Consider the following 5,422-nt stretch of genomic DNA (forward strand, 5'->3'; position numbering starts at 1 on the left):
ACCAAATTATTGTCAAGTAATAACCCACAATGGAGTGGGATCGTATCCACAGAGATTAATTGGATTAAGCAAGCAAAAGTTGATTGATTATCCTAGTTAGACTATTTATATTGGAGTGATAATCAACAAGGAAATGTAAATGACAGGAAAGTAAAGGAAAGCAATAAAGTGCAAGAAAGTAAATGGCAAGGAAAGTAAAGTACAAGAAAGTGATGTGCTAGAAATGTAAAGTGCAGAAAATGTAAATAACCATAAAGTAAATAAAAGAAAGAAGGATAAAATAAGCATTGGGATCAAGAGATATTGCATTCTCCGGATTAATTGATTTCATCTCATCTTCAATCATGCAACTCATTGACCTCTTGGCAATCATGATTGATTGAGCCCCAATTCCTTGGTGACTCAATCTCTCAAATCTCGATCAATAGCCAATTCCTTGGTCTAATTGCTCATGAGAAGAGATGAAGAATGGTCCCTGATTGTACCACACACTTTCCTAAATCCAAGTAGAGGGAGGATTATATGTCACCAAAACCCAAATTTATTCCAAGTGTGAGAAAGAATTTCAAGCATGGTTTCATGTTTCCTCTTCCAAGGTTCCCATAAAACCCAATTGCATTCAATCTCTTTTCGAATATAATTGAATGCTAAGCATGAAGAACAAAATTCCTTCAAGTAAATCAAAGAGACATGAAGAGAAGAAGAAGAATAAAAATAATCAATCCATTGAAAAACAATAGAGCTCTCTTTTCCAATGGAGAGAGTTGTGATTCATAACTAAATTATTTACATAGTGAGAAAGAAAAGAGAAGAAACTGATGGTGAAGAGAAAGGGTCCGAAGACTCCCCCTTTCCAGCATGAGTAATTCTATGAAACTAAGGCCTTTATATAGGCTCTCCTAAATTACAAACTTTAAATGAAATTAAAAGCAAATTACAATGAAATGAAAATAAACTATTCTAGACTCTTCTTGTGGCCTTGATTGGTTGAAAAGTGTGGCTTGAATGAGAGTTGGAGTGGGCTTGATTGAAGGTTGGGGGCTGCAGGGAGAAGTTGGGGTGTGGTTTCAAGTGCCACTCCCACTTGATTTTGCCCTTTGGAGTATGACCCACTTTGCAACGTTGAAAGTATGGAGTTGGTTAGGCCTCAAAATGAATGTCCACTATAAACTATTACATATTTTTGGAAAGCCTTGGATGTTAGCTTTCCAACACCTTTGGAATAAACTCATTTGAACTTTTGTAGCTCAAGTTATGCCCATTTGAAGGTGGATAGGTCAGTCTGTCAGGTAGTCTAGAGCGCCACGCCCACTCTTTGGCGTGCCACGCCCATATATTATGAAACTGGCATGCCACCCCTTTGATGATGCTCTCTAGCCATTAGAACTGGCGTGCCATGCCCAGAACTCCAAGTGGCACGCCCATTATGAAAATAGAGCTGGCGTGCCACGCCTTCGATGTCAAGAGGCACGCCAGATTTTGCAATGTTGAAATATTTGCCTTTTTCACCTCTAGTTTTAATGTCCACCCTAAAATGTTATATATAGTTGGAAAGCTCTTGATGTCAGCTTTCCAACGCAATCAAGATCACAACATTTGGATCTCTACAACTCAAGTTACGTTCCTTTGAAGATGAAGAGGTCGGGCTGGTAACTCTGCAGTGACGTCTTTTTCTCATTGTGTTTTCGGGGTCGATATCTTCCTCTTTTCTAGTGTCCATTATAAGGTGTTATATATTGTTGGAAAACCCTGGATGTGTACTTTCTAATGGTACTGGAATCACCTCGTTTGGAATTGTGTAGCTCAAGATATCATCATTTGAATGAGAAGAGGTCAGGCTGCCATATGCCCCGGCGTGCCACGCCCAACGCTTGGCGTACCACGCCCATAGTGGGGCTCAAAATTACTCCTCTGGAACTTAATCCTGGTGTGCCACACCCAAAACACCAAGTGGCACACCCTCTATGAGATCCTGGCTTCACAACCTGGCATGCCACGCCCAGAGCTCCAAGTGGCACGCCCATGTTGGTTTTCATTCTTTCAAGCTTCTTTGCTGGAATGTTGGCTTGGCGTGCCACGCGTATAGCTTCAAGTGGCACGCCCATTGTTTAGAGTTGGTTCAAAAGCTTGGCGTGCCATGCCCAGAGCTTCAAGTGGCACGCCCTGCTTCACACGCCTAGCTTTATATGTTATTTTCTTCCCTTTTTGTTGCTCTTTTCACCTGAAATTCAACATAAACCCATTTCAAAGCAATGTACCATAATATATATCATTTAGTTCATGAAATTGCATTGATAAATGAGATTATGCTTTTTTTATGGTTCTTTTAGATAAGAAAAAGGGTACATGATGCGCAGTCATCACAACACCAAACTTAAACTTTGCTTGTCCTCAAGCAAATAAAGAATTATGCAATAAAGTTTGACAAACCAAGGTGAGAAGAGTAGCAATTTTTATGTTCATGGTTGGCTAGTTTCTTATGCATGCTACAATCACAAAAGACATTCAAATGATTGATGCTTCTATCTAGCTCATTTTATGAAATCTTTTTTTTTATGTTCCTTCCTTAAAGCAAGCTTTTAATTCTTTTCATATCTTAGCTTCTTGGGTGCTTTGCACCATCTGTTGAAAGCTACGACTCTAAATGCTTTGTTTTCAAGTATTACCACTTGATACATGGTGCACGAAATTGTGATGNTTCAATCATTGAATCCTACTCAGAATACCACAGACAAGGTTTAGATCTTCCGGATTCTCTTGAATGCCGCCATCATTCTAGCTTACGCCACGAAGATTCCGGTTAGGAGATCTAAGAGATATTCATTCTAGCTTAATTCATGTAGAACAGAAGTGTTTGTCAGGCACGCGTTCATAAGGGAATCAAACAGCATCAGCAGTCCTTTTTCAACCTCTGAATCTGATTTTTGCTCAAGTCCCTCAATTTCAGCCAGAAAATATCTGAAATCACAGGAAAATACACAAACTCATAGTAAAGTCCAAAAATGTGAATTTAACATAAAAACTAATGAAAACATCCCTAAAAGTAACTAGATCCTACTAAAAACATACTAAAAACAATGCCAAAAAGCGTATAAATTTTCCGCTCATCAATACATAAGCACCACAAGCATTTAATTTGAGGACTCTTTAAGCTCATTTGTTTCTTTTATTTACTCTCTAATCATTGATGCTCAGAGCCTTGAGCTTTGAGGGAGTGCTTTTGCACTTGAGCCTAGCTTTGACTCTAAGTGTTTTATTTTCAAGCTTTTTGCTTGATACATAAACACCACAAGTACTTAACAAATGAATCGTCACTGGTACTCAGAGCCTTCAACCTTCTCATTCTTTCCCTTTTTCTTTTCTTGCCTTATTTGCATATGCTTCTTCAAGGTTTTCTTGATTTCAAAAATTTCATAAAATGTCCTAGATGAAAACTTCAATTAAACAAATTCAAATGCAATTGAGCAACAATAATCATGCTAGCCTTCCCAATACATATAAGCTCATGCTAAGTTCTTCTTTAGTGACCTTGTTTGTTTATGATCATGAAACAAGAATGCTTTTGAACTCACAAAACTCAAGTTGGTAGTTATGATATCATAGCACATGTTACAATTCAGCAATCAAGCTATACTTATTCACAACACACATGCATACAAGGAAAATAAGAGACAATCATGCAATTTAAATGTACTGGAAACAAATAAGAGGAAAAAGGAATGTTAACACCTTGTAGTTCATCTTCATTGTTGTTGTCCTTTTCCTCTTATTCTTTCCCTTCCCACACCAAACTTAGAATGATTGCTTGTCCTCAAGCAACAAATAAAACAGTGGTGATGGGGTTTATGATGGGTCATGAATGTCTTAAACAATAGAGTGTTAGTAGTATATGTGTTTCAAGCAAAAGTAAGAATCACAATAAGGGAACAAAAAAGAAACGGAGGCAATATGATTGCATTAATAAGTGGTGTGCATGGTACATAGCATGAAGGATAAGTGGCAACACCAAACTTAGTGTGACACTTTCATTTTAGCATGATGCAAGTCCCCAGTGAAGATTGAAATTCAAATTTGTTGCATGGCAACGCCAAACTTAGAATGCAATCATATGCCAAATTATTGAAAATAAACAAATCAAAGAAAGGAAATATTACCTAGGGTTGGGTTGCCTCCCAACAAGCGCTCTTTTAATGTCATCAGCTTGACATGTTGTTATCAACTTTCTTCCTCTTCTTCCAGTTTGTTAAGAGGAATGAACTCAAGGGGAGAGAAGAGCAAGTTGATGTCCCTTGTTTTGAGTGCCTCCCAGCAAGCTTTCTTTTGTTGTTTTCTTGATTTGCTTTGCTTGTTGGGGTAGGGGTTGGATTGTTTGCAGTTGACCTTTTGTTCTTCATGCATATAGTCCTTTGTTCCTTGGTCACAATCCTCTTTTTGGTGTTTTTGTTGATTGCCTTCACGTCTTAGATTTCAACACTTGGGTATTGTGAGATGGTTAGAGTATCTTCTTTATCAAGAACTTCTTGGAATGGTAGCTTTCTCGGTACAAAGATCTCTTCTCCTTGCTCTACCAATTCCTCATTTTCACCGTCATTAAGCACTTCTCCACTCCTTAGACTGATGGCATGATATTCTTTCCCTGGCCAAGGGAAGACATTGGTTGGTTCATCAACAAAATATTGTGCCAATTGTCTCATTTGCTCTTCTTGATTTCTCCTTGAGATTTTCATATCTTCAATTACCTCTCTTACATTTTGCCTTAAAAACTCACTGGGTTGGGCAATGAAGAGATATCTCTTAGAGAGTTCTTCTATTGCAAATTCTAGAAGATTTTGTGGAGGTGCATAGGCTAGACAATTACGGGATGATAGTCCTTGAAGAATGGGATATGCAACATTAAAAACCCTTGCAAAAGCAAAATTTTTGCAGTTGTCATAACAATGTGAAATATTTTGTGGCTTTGGGAGGTATTCCATTTCATTTGATAGCTCATACTCTATCATTCCTTGGTGATATTCCTAGCCACCATTAAGATAATGACTAGAATCATTTTGTGGTGGTGGGAAATATCCCATATGACATGATTGATCAAAAGATGAGGTAGACTCCATTCTTACTTGCAAAAATGCTCTGTCTCAAATAATAATCACCAAAAAAAATTGGAATCCCCATTGTCACAGATGAGGGATTCTTAGTGAGGTAATAACACAAACACCTTACCAGCAAGAGAAAATTAAAAAGAAATTAAATGACAAAAACAAAAAGAAAGAAAGAAAGTGTCTAATATAGGTAATCAACCAACCGGTAGTTTGTTAATGACAATTAATCCCCAGCAACAGCGCCATAAAAATTGATGACCGGAATTCACTACTCACATATAATGAATCCGTTCTTTGGCAAGCGTACCAAATTATCGTCAAGTAAT

The sequence above is a fragment of the Arachis ipaensis genome, chromosome B05 (assembly GCF_000816755.2).
Source record: "Arachis ipaensis cultivar K30076 chromosome B05, Araip1.1, whole genome shotgun sequence".
Lineage (NCBI taxonomy): Eukaryota > Viridiplantae > Streptophyta > Magnoliopsida > Fabales > Fabaceae > Arachis > Arachis ipaensis.